At 47.3% G+C, this 27,225-nt stretch overlaps 1 pseudogene; it reads right to left on the reverse strand.

Annotated features, from left to right (window-relative positions):
- Positions 1-6,220: 6,220 nt before the first annotated feature.
- Positions 6,221-6,859, reverse strand: LOC123405319 (annotated as a pseudogene).
- Between the last annotated feature and the right edge of the window lie 20,366 nt (positions 6,860-27,225).

A 27,225-nucleotide genomic window follows, 5' to 3' on the forward strand; every position in this document is an offset into this window, starting at 1 on the left:
ACTAGTTCAAAGTGTAAAGGCGAAAAACCCCAATTTAGATTTCAGTTCAAGGCTTACAACACCAGTATTTCTTGTCTCCCTTGACTAGCCGAAGCTCCCACAAGATCCAAACGGCTCAATACGCTCTGAGCCAGTGCCAGGACATGCTAGACACGTCCAAAGTGCCTCAGAGAGTGCCAACATGCTATGCCATGTCAAAACTGCGCTCTGGGCGCGCTACAAGAAGTCACCGAGGTGGGGGCAACGTTCGCGGCCAGTTCCAACCTCTCCCGAGATGTCCAACCTCTTCCCCGACAACCCTTCTGCATCGAGCAAGCCTCAAGGCCCCTCCTCTCGCACTCTAGAGCTCATGCGATGCGTGCCCGTGTGCACCAGAACCGGCCATGGTTGCGCGGCCATGGATGCTCGACTTCTCTCTCTCTCCCTCTGATGCAGATGGTTCGGACAGTCCAAAACCACGTCCTGAGACCGTGGTTTCGAACTCAGCCTCTCTCTGCACCCCCATGCGCGCGACCGTGAGTCACCGGCACTCCCGAATCGGCACACCATCGCGGGCCTATAAATAGCCTTCCCCCTTGCTCAAGCACCCCTCAGATAGCTTCACCTCGATCATTAGTACCTCCCTAGCCACCCCAGCAACCCAGCAGAGCCCCGGTGCTCGAGATCGACCGAGGCCCCTCCGCCTCGGAGCTCCGGTCGATCTCCGGCTACACGACGGCTCCCGCACCCCTCGACCCACCAAGCAAACCCTCTCAACCCCAGGAAGCTTTCCCCCAACTCGCCCAAGCATTTCCGTGTCTCTAGCCACCTCCTCGACCTCCTCAAGAACTCCTCCGCCACGGCCACCTCGTTGTCGGTGAACCCCTGCCTCCCCATCGTTGTTCCGACCACCAGCAGGTAGGCGAAAGTAAGGCGAACCCATTCGAGTCCTCGTTGGGGCTTGAGAGCGTCGGCAACCTCGCCGGCATCCTCCTCCTCCTCTCTGGCCAGAGGTAGGAGACGACCTCGATAGTTGTGCCTCACCTGTCGGTGGCCCAGCCTCCTCCCCCGCGCTGTCCTCAGCCACTGACCGCAGGGCCTCGCACATCAGGTTCAAACCTGACGGCACGCGCGCCTTTGCAGGATGTCGGCTGGCCACGGGCCAACCCAGCTTCGGGCCGAGCCAGGCCGGGAGTTTAGCCGATTTTCTTTTATTTTTAAAAGCCTGGTTTCTAAGATTTTTATATAAACATTTAACTAGTGTAAAAATATAGTTTTTCCACTGTTATTCTTCTAAAATTATGTAGTATTTGATAATATGCTTGGATGAATTTTTGAACAACTATTCTATTTTTCATTAATAGAAAAGACTAAATTAAAATTGATAATATGTTTTGATTTCAAAAATATTCCTTCAAGGAAAAATTAGGCAGATATTTTTCAAAATGATACCTTAGATTTGTTAGTAATAAAGAACATTTTTAAAATGACTTCGTGATTTGTTTCTATGTGAGCTATTTCCTATTTATTGTTTTATCAACGACAGAAAATCCGTGTGACGAGGGAATCGGAGCTGAAGACCTCGAAGACCCCGGATACTTAGCTGACCAAGGCAAGCAACCCTTTGACCATGACTGAGCATATGTTACTTTTCATGTTAAAATAGCAAGTATTCCCGTTGCATATGATTATAAGTGTCGGTAATCATTTGACATGATTTTACCGAAGGCTCCCTAGAGCACATGCATCGAGATTGACCCTACCCCTTGAGGGTCCTACTAATACCATGTTGACAAGTAAAGATAGAAGTAGTATTACCTTGAGCATGTTGATGACATAAAGCAAGAGTTTATGAAAAACCCGTCGGGTGCCACTAATGCCCGAGGGTGATGATGAGTTAGGTTGTCACTTTTGGTGAAGTGATGCACCCGGTATTTGTGTGAGTATGGTTTCAGAAATGGGATTAGATTTATGATGTGTCGACCGTCCCAACCTTACCGGTACGACCACATTACCCCTTATGGGATGGGGCTATGTTAATTACTCTGGTCGGTGCTAGCAAAGAGCCACATTACTAGTGGCGGGAGTGATGTGCGGTCACTCTCGTGATGGCGTCGTGCCAGGTTGGGCGACTATGCCATTTTTATGAGTTCCAGTCACACCGTTGGTCCCCGCAAGGTTGGCACTGTCCAGAGTTGGTGCATGTAAGACGTACAACATGTGGGCTAGGTACCAATTGAGTGGACCTCTTTGTCTAGTATCTTCAGGGGAATGACAATGATCGGGTACTTACCTCGGGTATGTGATGTACCGCGAGTCGTGGATGACACGGAAGTTTCCCGGATCTCGTGGGTCCAGCGTACTACCTGTGCAGAGTGTAAACTATTCGAATAGCCGTGTCCATGGTCAAGGATAGTTGGGTAATCCTGCTTAAACTCCGTCTAGTTGTTTCCGCATAAACCAAGTGTGAGTGTGTGTGGTGTTGGAAAAGGTGTTGTTATGACAGTAATGATATGACTAAGTTCGATGACTTGGCATATAGGGTGAACCCGGATGGTTCAGCCCTCGATAGATATATTTATATCTGTAACCTGTTATTCAAAGTAATTCATTAACTTGATGCATAGTCATGATCATTCCACCAAGATGAGTCACACCAAAGATGCATGATATTGTTATCCTTCACTATTATTATTCATATCATGGGTTGTTTGTGTGTACATTAAAAGTACTCATTGGCTTGCCACTAGTTATGTTATTGACAAGACATGGAAGGACCGGAGTTTGGAGATGAGTACGACTTCGGAGACACTCCTGCGAACAAGGACGCTTCCGAGTCAGAATGCTTGTCGGTGTAGGCTTGATGGCATGGGCACCCGCTTAGCCCCTATGGTTTCCACTACTAGTGTATCTGAGTGATTTGGCCTTAGGCCCTACCTTGTGAACTTGACCCTTCGATCATGTGTTGTAATAATCGGTACTTGGATGTAAGATTCTTTTATTTCGGTATCTGTGTTCGGTGAGCATTGATCTCTGGGATCACTGAGCACGGCGATCTCGACTCGTAAGTCGGGGTCCCCACAACCCTCATATTTTTTGGGCACTTTTTCCTATCCAAATCATTGCCTCATGAAAACTTTCGTAACCATTTGCCTAGTAAATCTTTCCACATCTTCTATGTGCCCAAAACATAGCTCTCCACAAAAATTTAGCCCCATTTAACAATCCATGTGAGCTCATCATCCAATATTTGTTTCTGGTAATTTTTTTCATTTTGTGAAGCAGCTACATTTTATATTGCTTTATAGTTGATGAAAATTTACCACGGTATGAAACTGACCATATAACCTCACTCCACCATATTTTAGCTCATTTAATTCATCCAGTTTCCCTCAATATATTTCCCAATATTCTGTTCAGTAGAGAGCATTGTGAAGGAAGTACAACTTTTGGTTATCCAAATTTTATGAAATTTTTACAGTGCCTTAATGTGTCCAAATTATCATCCTCCTACAAATTTCAGCTCAATCCAATCATCTATGTGAGCCTAGTTTCTGTTACCATTTTATGTCCAGATTGGCACATTGTGAAGGAAGTGTCACTTGGGCATGTCCAAATGGTATAATGTTTTTACAGTGCCTTCATATGCCCAACTTAACATCATACACCAAATTTCAGGTCAATCCATTCATTCATTTGATCCCAACTTGAACATCCATATTTCTGCACATTGTGTTACTTTGCAAACAAAGTGCCACCTAGGTTCATCCATTTGAGCTAAAAATTTGCCAAGAGAGTCTCCTTAGTAGATGATCATCCTCAACCAAAATTTAGGCCCATTGTCTTTGTCCATTACCCACACCGCTAATCAAACACTTGACTGCTAATTCATGTTTGAGCTTAGCTAAGTCTCCTCGTGAGATTCTTCTATTGTATTCTTCTTCCTAACACCTACTGGGTTATTGTCCAGCCAACCAAACATGCCTATTCCACCCAGAATGCATGGGAACACAACAGTCAGGCGATGACCATGTGGCTGACATGCAAGTTCATGCGCTTTGGAATTGGGGCCCTCGACCACCATCCAAACCTTGACGTCAAGCCACCACACCATGTATTTCTAATTAAATAGATACTTATGTACCAATAAATGATTTTTGGGAAATTATAATGCAGCTGCAGTTCAAATTCAACCCGCTTCCAAGTGAATCGACATAAATTTGTTTTTTCACGAGAGGTGGATAAAAGCTTTTAACACCCAACCATTTTTTCAATTGTACATTAAATATGGCCTGGTATTTTATAAAAATGATTTGATCCAATTTTGAGACAAATATATGGTAGGTCCTTCACAAAAAAATTAATTTTGGGCACTTGAAAAATGGAAAATGATTTTTACATACAAGGAAAATGAAAACTTCTTAATCAACATTGTTTGTCGTTCCAATATGCACCCTTGTGCACAATATTATATCATTTCAACAAACTATGTCATGAATTGGACCATAAGATTGCTCATTTGGCTTGAAAGCCATGAATCTTTACACATGGTAGCCCATTTCTAAGAATACTTTTTGAAAATAATTATTGTTTTACAAGTTTATTATTTTTCCTTGTAACTTTGTCACATATAATGATACAATGCAATGGTTTTTCATATTATTTTATTTTTTTGAATTTTTCCTGGGCATTTCAGAATGCGGTCAAAATAGCGGGTATGACCATTCCTACCTCAAATATAATGATACAATGCAATGTTTTTCATTTTTTATTTTTATTTTTATTTTTCATGGGCATTTCAAAATGCGGTCAAAACAGCGGGTATGACTGTTCCTACCTAGTGGTTGAATCTTGGAAATATTTTGTTGTTTCTATGATTAAATAGATACTTGTGCACCTACAAGTTTTTGGGAAAAATAAAGAGCAAACTATAATCTAGCTGCAGTTCAAATTTGACCCACTTCGAGCTGATTCAATAAAAAATTGTCTTTTTCATGAGAGGTCGATAAAAACCTTTAACACCCAACCATTTGGTAAATTGTACATTAAATATGTCCTAGTATGTTAGAAAAATGATTTGGTCCAATTTTGCAACAAATATATGGTAGGTCCTTCACAAAAAACTCATTTTGGGTACTCGAAAAATGGAAAATGAATTTTTTTTCCAAAGAAAATGAAAACTTTCTTAGGCAACATTGTTTGCCGTTCCAATACGCACCCTTGTGCACAATATGAGATCATTTCAACAAACTATGCCATGAATGTGGCCATAAGATTGATCATTAGGCTTGAAAAGCCATGAATCTTCACACATGATAGCCCATTTCTAAAAACACTTTTCAAAATAATTGCCATATTAAAACTTTATTATTTTACCTCGTATCTTGATCACATATGATGACACAATGTGAAGGTTCTCCATTTCTTTTTTTTCATGCCCATTACGAAATGCGGTCCAAACAGCGGTTATGACCGTTCGTAGCTAGGGCTTGATTTTTGCAAATATTTTGAAATATCTATGAAGGAATATATACTGTTGTACATGGAAATGTTTTTTTAAAAAACAAATAGCAAACTATGAGGCAGTTATAGTTCAAATTTGACCTGCTTCCAGCTGAATCGACATAAAGTTTTCTTTTTAAGGAGAGGTGGATACAAACTTTTGACACCCAACCATTTGGTCAATTGTATCTTAAATATGTACTAGTATTTTCGAATATTGATGAAGTCCAATTTGGCAACAAATATTTGGTAGGTTCTTCACAAAAAGATGCATTTTTTCCACACGGAAAATGATTAAAAATAGCTAGAAATATGAGAAATGCATACAAATTGGTCCTTATCCATAAAATGTGGTCTAACAATAGTGAAAATTTAGGTGATGCCCTTTTGCAAATTATTTTTTATAGATGATTCATGAAATTCCTCTATTTTTAATACTTGGAAACTATTTTAAATCACTGATTTTTCAAACCAATCAGAACTCTTACCACGCATCGATGACATGGCGCCCATCCATCCATCCATCTATCTCACCATCTCACATCCATCCATCCATGTATCTACAGGAAAAAAATGAAAAAAAGACAACCCCACCCACAGCCCAAACCTAGCTGAGATCCCATCGACCCCTCCCCCCATGGCACACTTCGTCCCCATCTCCTCGCCGCCGCCACCTCCTCCCCGTACCCGCCCCCTCCCGATCAGTGCTCCCTCATCCCCATCTCCTTGTCCCATATCCTCACCATAGCGCCTTGGTGTCCGCTGGCACCATCAGCTCCGCCACGTCCACCACGCCGCCCTTGGCCGCCAGCCCCCGATCGTCCTCCGCGCCCTTGGCCAGGTCCGAGCTGCACACCGCCACCTTCCCCACCATCCACGGTCCTCCTGCTCCGGCTCCGGCTGCCCCTCCCGCGCCCTGCTGCTGTTGCAGCGCCCGTGCCAGGTGGTACGCCACCATCCCGCCCTAGCTGGTGCCCACCACGTGCACCACCCGCCCCTCCCCGCCGACGGCTCCGCCGAGGAGGAGCTTGTCCATGGCGGCGGCCTGGAACGTGTCGGAGTAGTCAGGGGCGCACGTGGCGGACACGCCGAAGAAGAGGAGCGTGGGGACGACGAGGTCGAAGTGCCGGGACAGAGGGCCCACCTGCGCCGCCTACTCCCATGTCGGCTCTGGCCTGAAGCCGTGGATCAGCATCGCCACCGGCCGCCGCCCTCGCTGCCGCTGCTAATCGTCGTTGGAGGAGGAGAGGAGGGAGGGGTGGGCCCAGAAGTGGAGCGTGGTGTTGGCGTCGACGGCGACAAAGATGGGCCGGAGGCCGACAGAGGTGAAAGCCCGACGGAACACCGCGTTGAGTAAGGACACCATGCCGAACCCCATCATTGTCAGATTGTCTCTCTCGCTCTGCGCAGCTCTGTACTCCAAGCTCTGCTCTGCTTCTTGTGTGATGCCTGTCTCTAGCTCGACGTGTTATATAGTTATTAGATATGTGGTATGTTCCCTTCCAATGACATTAGGTTTTGTTGCTTAACTACCAGTGCACGCTCTGAGAAAAGTTTTGTGATGTTATTCCAGGTAGAGGTAGGTGAGCATTGTTGTATCCAGCAGAGGGTGCGACTAGTGGATCGTTTCGGCTGCTTCTAGAGAGAGTTGGGAATGAAAATGCAGAGTATGGAGGAATTTAACAATGCTCTGCTTCTTCTTCTTTCTTAATTTGTGCTTTGTTTTTTATATCCAGAAGTATGTCCTCGTTGAACTTGTTACTTTGGTTGCATTGTTGTGCCGTACAAACTCGATGTAATCTTGGGTCAATCTTCGACATGAACATTAGGTGAGGAACCGCCCCCCTTTCTCCCCAGATATCGTCTTGGTTGTTAAGTTGTATGCTGATTCGTGTATTGTGTCATGTGGGGTTCCCCAGATATCGTCGGAGAGCTTTCCTCGAAGGAGATGGATCAGCTGATGACGGTGGTGGCCAACCCGCGCTAGTTCAAGGTGCCGGACTGGTTCCTCAACAGGAAGGACTACAAGGACGGCAGGTTCTCCCAGGTATAAACACGACTCTCCCTCATTTCTTGTTGCTCCATGCTATTGGTTGATAGATGACTATGTGTTAGATTTAACTACTTATGGTGCTTGTACTTCACATATCAGTAATAGCAGTTCATATCCGCTTTGGTGGTATACAGTTTCAATTTTTATTATTAGCTAGGGTTGTTGATTTCCATAGTTTTCTGTTGTTAAGTTCATGTCCTAAATGTATGGTTTGCAATTAGTAGCCTCATGTGCTTCATGCTATAAGCTGGCTTGTGCCAGTCTCTCTGCTTGGACATTTGGGTTAGCTTATTGTGTGGGTAGTGAATTAATCCTTCTTTTTACATACACACGACATTATAGCTTTGATTGGATGGTTATGAATTGGAACTATGTATGAAGTTGAAAACAATCAATACCTGAAAGAAGTATACCTGAAAGAAGTATGCGCTCTCAGAAGCAACTATGTATACAGTTTGATAGGCCTCAGCTTGTACAATAGTTGAAAACAAACAATACCTAAAAGAAGTACGCAGTTTGAATATGTATGTGATGATCGTACTGCCTCAAAATTCTAAATCTTTGTGGTGCAAGCTCGTGTCCTAATGGTGTTCGAAATATGCCCTAGAGGCAATAATAAATTAGTTATTATTATATTTCTTTGTTCATGATAATCGTTTATTATCCATGCTATAATTGTATTGATTGGAAACACAGTCCATGTGTGGATACATAGACGAAACACTGTCCCTAGTAAGCCTCTAGTTGACTAGCTCGTTGATCAAAGATGGTCAAGGTTTCCTGACCATAGGCAAGTGTTGTCACTTGATAACGGGATCACATCATTAGGAGAATCATGTGATGGACTAGACCCAAACTAATAGACGTAGCATGTTGATCGTGTCATTTTGTTGCTACTGTTTTCTGCGTGTCAAGTATTTGTTCCTATGACCATGAGATCATATAACTCACTGACACCGGAAGAATGCTTTGTGTGTATCAAACGTCGCAACGTAACTGGGTGACTATAAAGATGCTTTACAGGTATCTCCAAAGGTGTTCGTTGAGTTAGTATGGATCGAGACTGGGATTTGTCACTCCGTGTGACGGAGAGGTATCTCGGGGCCCACTCGGTAATACAACATCACACACAAGCCTTGCAAGCAATGTGACTTAGTGTAAGTTGCGGGATCTTGTATTACGGAACGAGTAAAGAGACTTGCCGGTAAACAAGATAGAAATAGGTATGCGGATACTGACGATCGAATGTCGGGCAAGTAACATACCGAAGGACAAAGGGAATGACATACGGGATTATATGAATCCTTGGCACTGAGGTTCAAACAATAAGATCTTCGTAGAATATGTAGGATCCAATATGGGCATCCAGGTCCCGCTATTGGATATTGACCGAGGAGTCTCTCGGGTCATGTCTACATAGTTCTCGAACCCGCAGGGTCTGCACACTTAAGGTTCGACGTTGTTTTATGCGTATTTGAGTTATATGGTTGGTTACCGAATGTTGTTTGGAGTCCCGGATGAGATCATGGACGTCACGAGGGTTTCCGGAATGGTCTGGAAACGAAGATTGATATATAGGATGACCTCATTTGGTTACCGGAAGGTTTTCATGCATTACCAGAAAAGTTTCGGGCTCATCGGTAGTGTACTGGGAGTGCCGGGAGGGGTGCCAGGGACCATCAGGAGGGGTGTCACGCTCCAAAGGGGTCTCATGGGCTATGGAAAGATATAAACCAGCCCCTAGTGGGCTGGAATAAGTTCCCACTAAGGCCCATATAGTTTGAGAAGGAAAAAACACAAGGTGGAAAGAGTTTCCAAGTGGGAAGGTGGAATCCTAATCCAAGTAGGATTGGAGTAGGACTCCTCCACCTCCAATTTCGGCCAAACCTTTAGGTTTTGAGGATGCCTCCTCCCCTCCCTCCCTGCTATATATAGTGGGGTTTTAGGGCTTATTTGAGACAACTTTTGCCACGGCAGCCCGACCACATACCTCCACGGTTTTTCCTCTAGATCGCGTTTCTGCGGAGCTCGGGCAAAGCCCTGCTGGGATTAGATCACCACCATCCTCTGGACCGCCGTCACGCTGCCGGAGAACTCATCTACCTCTCCATCTCTCTTGCTGGATCAAGAAGGCCGAGATCATCGTCGAGCTGTACGTGTGCTGAACGCGGAGGTGCCGTCCGTTCGGCACTAGATCGGAGCGGATCGCGTGACGGTTCATGGGACGGTTCGCGGGGCGGATCGAGGGACGTGAGGACGTTCCACTACATCAACCTCGTTTCTTAACGCTTCTGCTATGCGATCTACAAGGGTACGTAGATCGGAAATGCCCTCTCGTAGATGGACATCACCATGATAGGTCTTCGTGCGCGTAGGAAAATTTTTGTTTCCCATGTGACGTTCCCCAACAGTGGCATCATGAGTAGGTTCACGCATAGATGTAATCTCGAGTAGAACACAAAAGTTTTTGTGGGCGGTGATGTGTGTTTTGCTTCCCTCCTTAGTCTTTTCTTGATTCCATGGTATTATTGGATCGAAGCAGCTCGGACCGACATTACTCGTACGCTTACGAGAGACTAGTTTCATCGCTACGAGTAACTCCGTTGCTCAAAGTAACTCCACTACATCAACCGCGTTTCTTAACGCTTCTGCTGTGTGACCTACAAGGGTACGTAGATCGGAAATCCCCTTTCATAGATGGACATCACCATGATAGGTCTTCGTTCCCATGCGACGTTCCCCAACAAATGGACCACTACCAATCAACAATATTACACAATTTCTTGGTTGTCTGTTTTGTACTATACTTCTTGTTGCTCATGGAAACTGTGCTTGCTGCTGCTGATACAGGGAGTCCTCTTTGGCGACACGGGCCACCGGAGAAGCCAGCGCTCTGCAACGTGTGTGGGACAAGATGGAGGACAAAGGGTACATTGGATAATTACACACCAGCGCGTCGTCCCGAAGATCCTGAAGCGGAGACGAAACGACCCAAGAAAAGGCCCATCCACAGAATGGCAAAGAAAGAACCATCTTTAGGAACCATTTTGGTAGTAGTTGTAGTGCGCTTGATAACAGATTTTGTGATAGCACTTGGTTTGGTAGCATATTTTGTGATAGCACTTGATTTGGTAGCAGATTTTGGTTGTGCTATAGGCTTTAGTTATATTATCAGATCTTGAAATATGCTTCAAATTTTGTGGTGTGGGCTGTCATTTAGAGATGCTTCAGATTTATGTGTATGGGCTTTGAAGTTGTATGGGCTGTTATTTATAGATCCATTAACAACATAAAAGAAAAGAAAAAAGTTGTTGAATTCAAAAATGAAAAAAAGCCAAAATTGAACTGGACCAAATGTATTTGGGCACTAATAGGCGAGGGCCCAGATTATAATGATGGATTTTTTTCGAAAAAAATACTAGAACTGGATGTAAATAAGCTAAGGCCCCAAAAGAAGCCCAATAAGAGAAAGCCCAAAAAATAAACCAGCCCATGTGATCAATGGAAATGGGTTGGAAAGGTTACGACAATCCAGGAATCGTCGTAAAAGTTACGACAATTTCGATCAAAACATCGCTGCTGTCTGTTTTTGAGGCCTCGTTTTTTACGCTTGGTTTTTCATCGTAAGATCATCGTAAATTAAAAACCGTGACGATATAGCGACGAAAATATAGTGTCATGTATTAGCATATTTCTTATAGTGTGCCCGTGAAGAGGCACCTGAAGCCTCTGACGCCATGGCGCGCGAGGCCGCCCACGAGGAACGGGAGCAGGAGCACGATATCCAGGAGCCTGTAGAGGGGTCCGTCGAGGGCCCGGAGGCACGTCTCCACGACTCTTCGCTTGCCGGGGGCGAGGAATCCCAGCCCGCTGGAGGAGAGGTAGGCGACGGTCAGCCTCCCAGGCCCGAGGATATCCCGGGCAGCGCGTACCTCCGCGTCGGCGAGGAGACGTTCGTCGTCCCGCTGGGGGTGTAGCGATCGAGGATCTTGGTAGAGGGGGATAGTGTCGATGCTGAGCTTCCCGCAAGCGTTGGTCCCGCCGCCTCGGTGGCGTTGGAAGCCAGCGGTGGAAAGCTCAGTGAGGAGCAGCTCTTCCTGTCCATGAGGGACCACGTCGGCCAGCTCCATGCCTTGTATCACACCACGAGGGAGTAATTGGACTCCCGGGAGGCGGTCATCGAGGCAGCGGAGGAGGTGTTTGAGAAGCGTTTTGAGGAAACGCGGGCTCACTTCGATGAGGCCTAAAAGGCGTTGTAGAACGAGCACGAGAAGCTGAAGGCTGAGGACCAAGCACTCAACTTCTCGTCGAATGATGTCCAGAAGGAGGAGGGAGAGTCTCGGCGTCGAATCTCTGCCGAGGAAGCCCGCCTCACCAACATCCGGATCGTCCTAGAAGACCATGAGAAGGACCTTGCTCCTCGCGAGCACGCACTCAGTGAGTGGCTCCACGCCAAGGACAAGGAGGTCAAGAAACTGGTGGCTCAGCGTACTCAGGAGCTGGCAGACTGGTTCAAGAGCGACCTCGATGCTCAGGCTTTGGAATATGCAGGCAATCTCCAAGAGGTCACCGACCGAGCATCTGCCGCCAAAGTCGCTAAGGATCGGCTCACCGGGATGGTGAAAGATCTTGAGGAAGAGCTCGATGGCCTCCATGACGAGGTATTGGCGCTCTCTTCCGCGAGGGACAAGGCCCTTGCCAGCTTGAGGGATGTTGAGGATGCTGCGGCTGAGAAGGCCGCCCATCTTTGTAGCGCCAACACCTCCCTGGTCGCCCTGCAAAATAAATTGGCTCCTATGGAGGAGGCATTTAAGGAGGGAACGGCTCGGGAGGAGGATTTGACTCGGAGTTGCCAGGTTGTGGTGGAACAGCTCAATGCCGCCTCCGGCGACCTCAACGAGTACGTGGAGACCGTCAAGTTGTGGACGGAGCGCCTTGTTAACGGTGCGTCCACGATTGCTGATCAGCTGGCCACCATGGATCTCTAATGCCCTGGCTACTCTCCTTCTCCAGGGGTTCCTCCAAGCGTCAATTTGTCTTTGTTCTTCGAGAGTCTAACCGACGCCCTGAAGCGTCTCCAGACCGGCGCGGCAACGAGGCTGGTGAGCGAGGCCTGACGGCTGTGCCGGAATGTCCTCCTCAAGGTGCTTACCAAGCTGGCATACAGGAACCCTGATCTGAATCTCTATTGGTACACCTGCCGAAGGACGTGGACCCCAAGCCTTTTGAGGAGAAGGTCATGCCTATCGTCGATACGGTAAACAATGTAAAGAGAGTGCAAGGTTCACCTCGGGACTAGCCCTGTGCCCCTTGTTACTGTAATCTGTGCTTTAAACATAATTATTGTTATTTTTAGTATACTCAGTGCTTCACTTGGAAGAGCAGTGCCTCTGCTCCTCCACAACCCATTTCTCTCTCCTTTTCTTTATCGTGGTCTGCCTTTGTGTGTTTGCCGAGGAATCATTTGCGCGATCGGCCTTGTCGTGAGCACCTTGGGGAGGCGATACCTTGTCGGAGTCGTCACTACCGACAGGGTCTTTAGCTCCCTTCCGGGCTATGCCATGGGTTGTCGAGCACGCTCTTTGCAAAAGGGGTGTGCCGGACAAGCCACCTCGGTTGTTGAGCGCGCTTCGAGACGAGGTCTGGAAGGCTTATGACAGTAATCCCAGCGCACAGGTTTTTCCACGTGAGAGAATTGAGGATGCTTAGAGAGGAGAGGGATATACTTATCCAACGACTTACTCAAAGTGTTTGCAACATATCTGCCAGCTTCGTTTACTTTTTTTGGCCTCGAATGGATTATCTTGGCTCTTGCTACTGCCGTGGGCGTCCCCACTATCTTCCCCCTGGCAAACTTGTGCGTGGGGTTGTACCTGTCTTTCAAGGGAAAGAAGAAATGGAAAGTATCTGCCGGTACTATGGCCCCCTTGTTAGTTTATGCGTTTCACAAAATCATAGATGCATGCATGTTTTCTATCATGAGAATCTATATGATGATGCGGAACTCTATGCTTTATTTTACTGCGCTTAGGGTCTTCGTGTGGATTTGTACAAATGATTACATGCAACTTCGACAAGACTTGTACAAAAGGTAGTCGCCGGTCAGCCTGGCAACCTCTGCCTACGGGTAGAACTTTCGAAGATGCTCAATGTTCCAGGAGTTGCTTACGTGTAAGCCATCTTTAGTCTCCAGGCAGACAGCCCCAGGCCTGGTGACTCGCACTACCCGATATGGGCCTTCCCACTTCGGCGTCAACTGAATGTGCCGAAGAACAAGGTCACCTTCCTCAAGACTTTTGGCTCGTACCTTGCGGCTATGATAGCGGCGCAAGGCTTGCTGATAGCAAGAGGCTCACATAGCCGCCTGAATCTGGCTTTCCTCGAGGAGCACTGCACCGTCTGGACGCAATTGCTCTTGCTCAAGCTCATCATACGCAAGCTCCCGAGGTGACCCATAAGTGAGTTCTGTGGGAAGAACTTCTTCTTCCCCGTAGACGCGGGAGAAGGGTGTCTTGTCGGTGGCTTGATTTGGTGTCGTTCTGACGGACCAAAGAACCGCTGACAGTTCATCAATCCAGTGCTTTCCACGCTTGCGTAGCTTGACAAAAGTCCTGGTCTTGAGCCTGCGCAGTACGTCGGCATTTTCTCTTTCGGCTTGACCGTTGCTCCTTGGGTGAGCGATGGAAGCAAAGCATATTTTCCTGCCGAGGTCCTGGGCGTATTGCATAAATATGCGGCTCGTGAATTGGGTGCCATTGTCGGTGATGACCCCGTTCGGGATGCCAAAGCGACAGACTATCGCCTTGAAGAACTTGACGGCTGATTGCGCTGTCAACTTTCTCACTGGCTCCACTTCTGGCCACTTTGTGAACTTGTTGATTGCGACATACAAGTACTCAAAGCCTCCTGCGGCGCGAGGGAAGGGCCCGAGAATATCGATCCCCCAGACCGAGAATGCCCATGAGAAAGGGATCGTTTGGAGAGCTTGTGTTGGTTGATGAAACTTTCTTGAATAGAACTGGCACGCTTCACACTTGGTTACTAGTGCAGTTGCATCCTGGAGGGTTGTTGGCCAGAAGAAACCTTGCTGAAACGCCTTGCCTGGAAGGGCCCTCTACCCTATGTGGGATCCACATATTCCTCCGTGTATTTCGGCCAACAGCTCCAGTCGTTCCTCTTGGCGAATGCACTTCCATTTCATGCCGTCCAGTCGTCTTCTTTAGCGGACATCATCTGCGAATTGGTACATGCCTGACTGTTGGGTTACTTTTTCTGCTCCTTCAGGTTCTTCGAGCAATTCCCCAGTCAAGATGTATCGGACTATGTGTTGCGCCCATGCTGGAGCGTGGGGCTCGACGGCAAGGACTAATGGCATGTCTTCTGCCGGGGTGGGATCCCCCCGGCAGGCTTTGCTTCTGGCGCGACAACTTCTTCCACGGCGAGGTTCTTGCCGGGGCTCCTTGGCAGGTCTGCTGGGAAGTACTTGCCGGAGTTAAGATTCTTCCTTTTGTCTTGCTTGGTTGACGGTGCCATGGAGGGTTGAGTCAGTCATAGCACGAAAGTTCCTGGTTCCACAGGAAGTTTAAGTGTTGCACAATTTGACAGGTCATCTATGATGGTGTTCTCGGCATGGGGTACATGATCCATCTGTAGACCGTCAAAGCGTTCCTCAAACTTCCTCACCTCCTCAACATAGGATTCCATCAATTGGCTATGTTCGTCTTTGTTGACTTGTCGGATCACCAGCAGGGAGTCACCTCTGATGACGAGCTTCCGAATTCCAAGATCTGTTCCGATCCTGAGTCCGGCAAGCAGCCCTTCATACTCTAAAGTGTTGTTGGTCGACTTCTCCAGGGGGATATACATCTGGATCACATATTTGAGATGCTCTCCAGTAGGCACGCTTAGCAGCATGCTAGCCCCGACGCCCTGGAGGGAGAACGCTCCATTGAAGTACATGACCATTCCTGATCTGATTCTTTGCCCGGGAGGGTTGATTCTGGTATTTCTTCGTCCGGTGTCGGGGTGCATTCTACAATGAACTCCGCCAAGGCCCTTCTCTATATGGTCGAGGTGCTCTCGAACTTGAAGCCAAAGCTGGACAACTCCAACTCCCACTCTACTACCCTGCCAGTTGCATCGGGGTTTCGCAGAACCTTTTGCAGCGGGAAGAGAGTGACGACGGTAATCTCATGTCCTTGGAAGTAGTGGCGCAACTTTCTTGAGACCATGAGGAGTCCAAAAATCAACTTCTGCACTTCGGAATATCTCGTCCTAGCCCCTTGTAGAAGGGAGCTGATGAAATAGACCGGGCGTTGCACAAACTTCTTTTTTTTGCATAGGCCCGCCGGTTGGCAAGGATTTCTCTTGGTTGCCTCCCGATTCCGTGGGGGGCCCTTGTTCACCGTCGAGAGCATCCTCATTGAGTGGCGTCGCCTTTGACGGGGCTCCATCGCACTCCTCCCTCTGCGCCACAAAGGCAACACCAACCACCTGGTTGGTTGCCGCTAGATACAAGAACAGTGGCTCTTGGGGTCTAGGGCCCACCAGCACGGGTGCAGAGGATAGGTACTTCTTCAAATCTTGTAGTTCCACTTCTTCCTCAAGAGTCCACTTCATCGGCCCCGCCTTCTTCAGGATTTTGAAGAAGGGCAGGGTGCGCTCAGGGAGCTAGCAGCCGACTAGGCGTCACACATCCTTGACGCGCTTTGGTGCCTCAATCTGTTCGATGGCATTGATCTTGTCGGGATTGGCTTCGATCCCATGTTGGGACACGAAGTACCCGAGAGGCTTGCTGGCTAAGACACCGAAGACACATTTCTTGGGGTTGAGCTTGAGGTTGATTTTGCGCAGGTTGGCAAACGTTTCTTCCAGGTCTTGCACAAGGGTCGACCTGTCCTTGGTTTTGACCACTATGTCATGCATATAGTCTTCCAGATTTCTATGGAGTTGGGGTTCAAAAACAATTTGGATCACCCTTGCAAAAGTCGAACCGGCGTTCTCTAACCCGAAAGGCATCCGCACAAAGCAGTATGTGCCACATGGGCTGATTAACGCGGTCTTCTCTTCATCTTCCTCAACCATGTATATCTGGTGATAACCGGAGAAGGCATCAAGGAAGGACAACAGGTCACAACCGGCAGTGGTGTCAACAATCTGGTCGATGCGCGGCAAGGGGTAGGGATCCTTGGGACATGGCTTATTGACGTCGATGAAGTCTATACAAAGCCGCCACTTCCTGTTCGCCCGTTCGCCTTGCGCACAACGACGGGATTGGCCAACCATGCGGGATGGATGACCCCTCTGACTAGGCTTGCTGCTTTTAGTTTCTTGATCTCCTCGCAATAAAGTCTTGCCGCTCCAGGGCCTGTTTTCTCACCTTCTGCTTAACCTGCTGCGCGTGTGGACAGATGATATGGTGGTGCTAAATCACCTTCCTGGGAATGTCGGGGATATCTGACGGTTGCCAAGCAAACACATCGAGATTTTCCTGCAGGAAGGCGATTAGCGCGCTTTCCGATTTGCTGTTGCGAGTGGAACTGATGTTGAAAGTTCCACCCGAGCCGTCTTCCTTCGTTGGCACGTTCTTGGTCTCAGGTGGAGCGGCCCTGGACTTTTTGCTCTATGTGGTGGACCTCTCAAGCATGTCCTTGCCGGCAGCACAACACTCTGACGAGCTGTGTTTTCTGGGGTAGACGCAGGAGGTCCTCTTGTCGGCCTTCTTCTCTCCCGGGATCTTCGCGGCGGCGGAAGGGGCCTTGGCGGCGGGCGCTGCCATGGCCTCCCGGTAGAGGCGGTCGGTGCGCAGGGGTGCGTCTTTCTTGTCGGCGTGGATGACGATGACGCCGACCGGGCCAGGCATCTTCAAGGTACCTTTCATGGCGACCTCGTAGTACGCGCGGGGTTGATCCCTTGGAACGTGTTTGTGTCCTCAAGGTCTTCCTCGGGGATCTGCAGCTTTCCTATCACATCAGGGGAAATGAGATTCAGGCCAGCCCCTCCGTCTACCAACATTTTTGTCACCCTGAGGTTATGGTTCGTTGGTGATACGAACAACGGCAAGCACCCGATCGCAGTGACGCGGTCTGGGTGGTCCTCAGAGTCGAAAATGATTGGTGTCTGCGACCATTTCAGGGGCTTGTGGACGCCAATGGAGGGCTTTGCTACAATAACTTCACGCGCCCACTTCTTGAGGTCGCGGTGGGAAGAATGCAGCGAGGCACCTCCTTCAAGGCACATCAAGTCCGTTGCCCTCTGAAGTTCATGGTCGCTGGAGTCGTCGTCGGGGCAGTCTTCATCATCATCCTCCTCCATCTTCTCCCGCAGTTGTGCGGGCCTTGCTTTCTTGCCTTTGAACTTGTCATCGCTGCGCCCTTGGATGGCCTTCTTCCCGCCTGACCCTTTGCCACCTTGTCGGGCCTTCTCCTTGTCGCCCCTTTGGTATTCGGCTCTCTGCTTCTCGGCAAGCTGTTCGACCCGCCGACAGTGCTGGAGGTCGTGGCCCTTGGTGCGGTGGATCTTCCAGTACTAGACGCTGCAGCCATCCGGTTTGTCGGCGGCCGCCAAAGCCGACAGGAGCCACATCCGGTAGTGTCCTTGCCGGAGGTCTCGGCTTTCTCCTTCTTGGCGGAGTCGGCATCGCTGGTCGCCTCTACGGCAAACACGGTCTTTCTGTTTCGCATCTTGTTACGCGGCTTTCCCCTCTTGGTGGGGACGTCGGCATCTTCATCTTTGGAGTCGGCTTCAACACCGCGTTCTCGCCGGGAAGCCTCCTCCCTTCTTCTGCACACGTGCATCTGTCCGCTAGGGCATAAAGCTCGGCGACATTGCGGACTTTATCCATTGCCAGCTCTTCGCGCATCTTTCGATTCGCACGTTCTGGTGGAACGCACTGATGACAGCAGCTGGGTGAACGTCCAGGATGTGGTGTTGGAAGTGGCTGAACCTCTAGATGTACTTGCACGGGGATTCACCCTCCTTTTGGGGGATGATGTGGAAGTCGCTTTCCTGACCAGGAGCTCGGTGACCGCCAGCGAAGGCACCAACAAAGTCCTGTCACAATTCTTTCCAGGAGGAAATGAAGTTCTTGGGGAGGTGCATCAACCACGACTTGACGTTGGGCTTAAGTACCAACGGGAAGTAGTTGGCTAATATCTTCTCTTCTAGTCCCCCGGCAGCCTGCACCGCGATGGTATAGATGCTGAAGAACTCCGACGGGTCGGTCCTGCCATCGTAGTTTTCCAGAATCTTTGGCTTCAAAGTACGGGAGCTGGGACACTGGACTCACCGTAGCTCCTGGGTAAAGGCTGGACAGCCCACCTCATAGGGTAGGTCGCCAGGGTACCTTGAAGCTAGCGTGCTAGCAGCGGTTCCAGCGCGCTTATTCGATTGACGGTGCGTCTCGCGTCGTCGCTTGATGAGGGTCCAAGCGTCTACCCCGTGTCGTTTGCGGAGAATGTCTGACTGGTCATGACCGTGGCGGGGGTCGGAAAACCCGGTCGAGTCGTCAGAGACGATGACCTGTTGCCGTCGCCGTGGAGGAGTGTGCAATGTGGCCGTGGGAGCCCCAGTCTTCTCAGTATGGTCTTAAGCGTGCTTGTTGGGGGGTCACCTCGACGTCCCCACCTGCTACGGCTGGTCTCCATTGGCGACTGCTAGGAGGCTTTGTATTGTGGCTCTCCACTCCTCTGGCTTGTCTGTCGTCGGAGGGAATCTAGGAGCAGCTGGGCTTGCTTCAAGGCTTCCGCCCACGCGGGTGGTGGCGAGATGTGCGAGGACCTCGAGCGGCTCTTACTCCTAACCGTGTTAGAAGGAGCACCCTGTTGTTCATACGACGGCACATCATCCCGCGATGTACCAGAGCGAGTACGCCTGGTCGGCGTGCCCCGAGAACAGGGTGTAGGGGTCCTCTTAGCTGGGGGCGGATCGACACCCTCCTGGGGCGATCCGTCCTGTGTGGCCTAAGAGGGCCGCGAAGCGCGTGCTTGCATGGGCACCTTGAAATGCGCCGACGCGTCCTTGGACATGGCCGCGTCATCGGTTGGCCACGCAGCCATGTCCTTCGACGCACCAGGGTGAGGATGATCGTTGTGGCTACAGGCGACTCCACTCGCCCGGGTTTGTTCTCTAGAATGTTGTGGAAGCTCGGGGTCTCCGTATCCTTGTCCTCCGCCCGCACCTCCTCCTGCCCCCGCCGGGGCCAGAGGGCTGGGAGAGGGAGCGTTGGTCGTCGGAGCGCCCCTTTTCTTGGGGGCCATGGCGATGAAGAAGAGGTGGTGCGCTGATGGCTAGGTCAGGTTAACACAACCTTCCCCCCCCCCACCTGGCGCGCCAAAGATGTCAGCGATGCGAGGTCGTCACCATTGGAATCAACGTGAAACCCTTGTGATCGTAGGGCGGGGAGAGGTGACGTGAGAAGTAGAGTTAACAATCAGCACCCGACAAGCCTTTTTGCCCAGGTTTGGGCTGCTTACGTGTAAAACCCTACGTCATGCTTGTCTAGTTGTATTAAGTGTTTTGTTGTCGGTTGTTACAGTGACCGTTGATAACCGTCTTATGGGCCAATGTCCAAAGATTCTAACCCCTTCGAAATGAGCTAAGGGCCTCCTTTTGTAGGCAAAGGGGTTACCTACAGTGCTCAGTGGTACGTTCACGAGGAGTTACAGTGAACCTAGGACGGTGTTTATCCATCTACCGCTGTCAGGTGCATTTAATGCACGTCTTGTCCTTGTCAGCGATGTTCTGGTGAAGACACGTATCGAGCCGTTTTGACACCTGGACGCTGCACTCGCGCATGCGGAATGCGCTGGCACATGGGGGGCGGTGGCACTGTGGGAAGGGCGGTTGCCCATGAGTGGCCAGGCCCATCATCCCGGCAAGGAGTTTGATGGGGCCTTCTACTTGGTGAGTTCATCACGCCCTCCAAATGGGTGCACCCTTGGTTGTCTTCTCGGCATGGCAGGCTTGCCGAGGCCTTGGTCATCTTCCTAGCAAGGCAGGCTTGCCGAGGCCTTGATAATCTGGGGGGTTGCATCTTGACTGGGTCCTGCCATGCCCTGCCGGCAGGGGCTCTTCGCGCCCGTGCACAAGTCTGGGGCACTAGGGACCCAATCTTTAGTGCACCGACACATATGCTGGTGATAAGTGTACTTGTTGTCTTCAGGGCACAATTCCTCTTCTTCTTCTTCGTCTTCCTCCAAAACAACCTTGGCCTTCCAAGCAAGGTTGGCAGAGTCTTTTCTTGACCGTTGAACACAAGCTAGCGCATTGTTAGTGGTCTTGTTCAATATGTTCCTGGCACTGAACTCATCCAACACATCACTTGAGAACATGAAGTGAATGTTTGGCCTATGACGGATGACGGAGGACATTGTTTTGTTGAAAGGCATAAATGACTTGAGAAACTTATGCAAGATCTTCAATAGGAACAGCTGCATGAAGGATGAATAAGGCGGAATGATTGAGCTGATTGTCAACCTCTTCTCTTGGAGTGAGGTTTCTTAGATCATGTGGGTAATAGCCTTGCTCAATGATTCTCCAAAGTTGTGTTGAGCTGTGATTCAAATGAGCATTTATAGAAAAAACCGAGTAAGAAAATCATTCTTAACAAGCTTAGGTGGAGGACCGAGGTTAATAATATGCGGCGGGAGAATTGGTCCTCCAATAGACCAAGGGGGGGGGGGAACCAAGGCAAAGGTATTTGCCCCACTCATTCCTTGAGGCAATTTATTTCTATCACTACTAGCATTTTCCTTTTTGGAATTGGTCCCTGTATCCGAAATTGTGGGATTAATCACATGCAATGGGTCGGTAGACAATTTGAAACTATCAAGGAAATCTATGAGCATGTTCTTGACCTCAATATCCACTGAGGATCTAAATGTGGACATGGCCTCATTTAGGTCCTCTAGTGAGACAGAGTTCGTTAAAGATTCCTCGGGAAACTCTACCGCCCTAACCTCGTTGTGAGCCATATTCTTTGGGTGGTGAAACCCTTAATAAAGAGACGAGGCTCTGATACCAATTGAAAGGATCGATATGGTTGCCTAGAGGGGGTGAATAGGCAACTCCCAAATTTAAGCTTTCCTTTATATTCTTAGTATTAGCAACAAATAGGTTGACTAGATATGCAACTAGATGAGCTACCTATATGATGCTAGCAACAATAATAACAACAAATAACTTTGCACAAAGTAAAGGTCATAAATAAGACAAGTGGAACCGTTGGATACAAGGATTTGTTACCGAAGTTCCTTCCCTTTGCGGGGAAGTACGTCTTCGTTGGAGCAGTGTGGAGGCGCAATGCTCCCCAAGATGCCACTAAGGCCATCCTGTTCTCCTCACGCCCTCACACAATGCGAGGTCTCGTGATTCCACTATTGGTTCCCTTGAAGGCGGCAACCGAGACTTTACAAACAAGATTGGGGCAATATCCACAACTTAATTGAAGGCTCCCAACGAGACCACGAAGCTTCACCGCAATGAAATATTGCATCGAGGTGATCTCTTCCGTCTAGGGTGATCGAACAGCCAAGAGTAAAAAGATCCACAAGGGATTAGTGGGGGGAATAAATATCTCTTGGTGGAAGTGTAGATTGAGGCCTTCACCTCCAAACCCTAGAAAATCAACAAGAATCGTTGGCTAGGCAAGGAGATCGGGCAAGAATGAGCTTGGAGCTAACAATGGAGCTTTTTAAGGATAAGAGGTAAGTATCCACCTGGAAGAAGACCCACTTATATATTGGTGGGGAAATATGACCGTTATCTTGCTACAAAATGTGCATAAGCAGTAGTACCTCTTGGGGGAGCGTTACTTCCGCTTGGACGGAAGTATTGGGAAGTACACACAATCTGACAGGCTTCAGGGGGCCGAAGTTCCGCTGGAGTGGTACTATCTCTCTTGCAAGGGGTACTTCCGCTTAGCAATGATCGACATCCCAGACGAATAAGATACAGAGGAGTAGTACGGTAGTGGTGCCCAAACCGGTACAACCGCTAAGTACTGCTGCAAAAAAATCTATTCGAAACAGAATTGAAAAAATGAAAACCTAAGCGGAAGTAGGGCCGATAGTAGAGAGCAGCAATATCGCCCAAGTGGTACTACTGCGCTATCCCAAGTGGTACTTCCGCTTACTAGGAGGCAAAAGCCCAAAGCCAACAGATGCTCAAACACAAGCAGTAAACGTTTCGGTGCTACATGGCGGTACTACCACTTGAGCATTGCTACCTCTTGAGCTTGCGTTGGTTTTTCCCTTGAAGAGGAAAGGGTGATACAGCACAGTAGCAATAAGTATTTCCCTTAGTTTGAGAACCAAGGTATCAATCCAGTAGGAGTATCAAGGCAAGTATCCAAAGTACGTGCGCAAAAACAAACAAACTTGCACCCAACGCTATAAAGGGGTTGTCAATCCCTTCGCAATTAATTGCAAGGTGAGATTTGAAGGTGGAAAGTGCATCAAAGTGAAAGTGTAGAGCTGAAAATATGATGTGAAGTAGACCCGGGGGCCATAGTGTTCACTAGAGGCTTCTCTCATGATAGCAAGTATTACAGTGGGAGAACGAATTACTGTCGAGCAATTGATAGAACCGCGCAAAGTCATGATGATATCTACGGAAATGATCATACATATAGGCATCACGTCCGAGACAAGTAGGCTGATACTGTCTGCATCTACTACTATTACTCCAGACATCAACCGCTATCTAGCATGCATCTAGTGTATTAAGTTCATAACAAACGGAGTAATGCCTTAAGCAAAAATGACATGTTGTAGAGGGATAAATTCATGCAATAGATATAAACCCCATATTTTTACCCTGGATGGCAACAACACGATGCGTGCCTCGCTACCCCTTCTGTCATTGGCTGAGGACACCGCATAATATGAACCCAAAACCAAGCACGTCTCCCATTGCAAGAATTATAGATCAAGTTGGCCAAACGAAACCCACAACTCGAAGAAAATTACAAGGATACGAAATCACGCATATAAGAGATCAGAGGAAACTCAAATAACATTCATAGATAATCTGATCATAAATCCACAATTCATCGGATCTCGACAAACACAACGCAAAAGAAGATTACATCGGATAGATCTCCATGAAGATCATGGAGAACTTTGTATTGAAGATCCAAGAGAGAGAAGAAGCCATCTAAATACTAGCTATGGACCTGAAGGTCTATGGTAAACTACTCACGCATCATCGGAGAGGCAATGGTGTTGATGAAGAAGCCCTCCATGTTTGAATCCCCCTCCGGCAGGGCACCAGAACGTGTCCCGGATGGCATCTTGCGGAGACAGAAGCTTGCGGCGGCAGAAAAGTATTTTCGTGGATCTCTTCCGTGGTTTCAGATTTTTAGGGAATTTATAGGTGGAAGAAGTAGGGCAGGGGAGCCACACGGGGCCCACAAGCCTACTAGCCCCCCCCTATGCCGGGCCTGGGTGGCTTGTGACCTCCTCCGAGGTCCCCTGCCTTCGTTCTCAAGTTTCCTGCGTGTCTTCTGTGATGGAAAAAATCATTTCGCAGGTTTTATTCCGTTTGGACTCCGTTTAATATTCTCCTCTGAAAAAGGTCAAAAACACAGAAAAAACAGGAACTGGCACTTGGCACTGAGTTAATAGGTTAGTCCCAAAAAAGATATAAAATAGCATATTCATGCATACAAAACATCCAAAGTGGACAAGATAATCGAATGGAACCATCAAAAATTATAGATATGTTGGAGACGTATCAAGCATCCCCAAGCTTAACTCCTGCTTGTCCTCGACTAGGGAAGTGATAAAGACTGAATTTTTGATGTGGCATGCTACCTAAAATACTTGTCCTTTGTAACTTATTTCTTGTGGCATGAATGTTCAGATCTGTAAGATCAAAACAATAGTTTATTATTGACATGAAAACAATAATACTTCAAGCAAACTAGCAAAGTAATCATGAAATTTTGAAATAACAAGGCCAAAGAAAGTTATCCCTACAAAATCATATAGTCTGGCTATGCTCCATCATCTCCACACAACAAATTTAAATCATGCACAACCCCAGTATTGGCCAAGTAATTGTTTTCGCACTCTTACTTTCTCGAACTTTTTCAACTCTCACGCAATACATGAGCGTCAGCCATGGATATAGAACTATAGGTGGAATAGAGTGTGGTGGAGGTTGTGAGGAAAAAAGGAGGAGATGGTCACATTGACTCGGCGTATCAATGGTCTATGGAGATGCCCATCAATAGATATCAATGTGGATGAGTAGGGATTGCCATGCAACGGATGCACTAGAGCTATAAGTGTATGGAAGCTCAAAAAGAGAACTAGTGGGTGTGCACCCAACTTGCTTGCTCATGAAGACCTAGGGAAATTTTGAGGAAGCCCATCATTGGAATATGCAAGCCAAGTTATATAATGAAGATTCCCACTAGTATATGGAAGTGTCAAAACAAGAGACTCTCCCTCATGAAGAACATGGTGCTATTTTGAAGCACAAGTGTGGAAAACAATAGTAGCATTGTCCCTTCTCTCTTTTTCTCTCATTTTTCTTGTTTGGGATCTTTGGCCTCTTATCATTTTTTTGGTGGGGAACTTTGGCCTCTTTTCAATTTTCCTCACATGGGACAATCCTCTAATAATGATGATCATCACACTTTTATTTACTCACAAATCAACACTTAGAGCAATGATGAATCTATATGAAATGCCTCCCGTAGTGGACCGGGATGTGCAATGATCTAGCTTAGGGTCTGACGTTGAAACATCTCGCTAGCTATCTTACGATCATGCAAAGGCAATATGAAAGTGACGACACAAGTCATGAGACGGAACGGTGAGAGTTGCATGGGAATATATCTCGGAATGGTTATGAAAATGCCATAATAGGTAGGTATGGTGGCTGTTTTGAAGAAGGTATATGGTGTGTTTGTGCACCGGCAAAAGTTGCGCGGCACTACAGAGGCTAGCAATGGTGGAAGGTGAAAGTGCATCTATACCATGGACTCACACTAGTCATGAAGAACTCATATACTTATTGCAAAGGTTTTATTAGTAATCAAAACAAAGTGCTAAACACATACTTCTAGGGGAAGGGTTGGTAAGTGTTAACCATCGCGCGATCCCGACAGCAACACAAAGGATGGAAATCAATAAATCAATTATGCTCCGACTTCCTAACATAGCGGTTCATCGTACGTGCATGCTACGGGAATCACTAACTTCAACCCAAGTATTTCTAGATTCATAACACCCTACTAACATAACTCAATATTACATAATCCATGTCTCAAAACTAATTGAGAGGAATCAAACTTCTCTTTATAATCAATGCACATGAATATGGAAGTTTTTATTATATCCTCTTTGGATGCCTATCATCTTTAGGACTACTTTCATAGCACAAGCCAATTACATAGTTACTCAGAGATGGCACTGTCAAAAAGATATAAGTGAAGATCGAGAGTTCTTATTTCTCCAAAATATGACACCGTCGTGCTCTAAAAAGATCTAAGTGAAGCACTAGAGCAAAGTTATCTAGCTCAAAACATATAAGTGAAGCACATGCGAGCTAAATTGCCTAACTCAAAAGATATAAGCGAAGCTCAATGAGTATTCTAGCAAAATCACGATGAGTGCATGTCTCTCTCGAAAAGGTGTGTATCAAGGATGATTGTGACACATAAAAATGAAAAGACTCCTATAATACACGACACTCCAAGCAAAACACATATCATGTGGTGAATAAAAAAAATAGCTCCAAGTAACATTACTGATGGATTGAAGACGAAAGAGGGGATGCCTTCCTGGGGCATCCCGAAGCTTAGGCTTTTTGGTGTCCTTGAATTTGACTTGGGATGCCTTGGGCATCCCCAAGCTTGAGCTCTTTCCACTCTTTATCCCATTGTCTTTGAGAACATCACCCAAAACTTGAAAACTTCACAACACAAAACTTAAACAGAAACTCGTGATATCATTAGCATAAGAAAACAAACCACCGCTTTTTAAGTACTCTAGTAAACTTGATTTATATTTAGATTGATGTTAGATTACAGTATTCTCACTTTTCCATGGCTCGTACCCTCCGATACTATCCATAATTTCATAAAAATAAGCAATCAACACAACAAAAACAGAATCTGTCAAAAACAGACCAGTCTGTAGCAATATGTATACTTTGTATACTTATGGTATCTCAAAAATTCTGAACAATTATGACAATTAGGGCAATTGTAATATCAACCAGAAGCAAAAAGAATCAACTCAAAATCTCTTTCTGGATAGTAACTAAATATAATTTCGTGAGCACAAAGTTTCTGTCTTTTTCAGCAAGATCAAACAACCATCACCAAAACTAATCATAAAGGTTTTACTTGGCACAAAAACAAAGAGAAACACAAAAAAAAACACAATCATAATAGAATTATGATGGTATGGACACAACAAAACAGAAAGCAAAAAGCAAAGATAAATTCATTGGGTTGCCTTCCAACAAGCGCTATTGTTTAACACCCTTAGCTAGGCATAAGGCGATAGAATCAAGTATTGTCGTCTTTGGTGCTCAAACCATAAGTAGCCATCATCATGGATTCATAAGGCAATCTTATTTTATTTATAGGAAAATGTTCCATGCCCTTCTTTAATGGAAATTGAAATCTAATATTCCCTTCCTTCATATCGATGACAGCACCAATAGTCCTTATG

Source organism: Hordeum vulgare, chromosome 6H (assembly GCF_904849725.1).
Source record: "Hordeum vulgare subsp. vulgare chromosome 6H, MorexV3_pseudomolecules_assembly, whole genome shotgun sequence".
Classification (NCBI taxonomy): Eukaryota; Viridiplantae; Streptophyta; class Magnoliopsida; order Poales; family Poaceae; genus Hordeum; species Hordeum vulgare.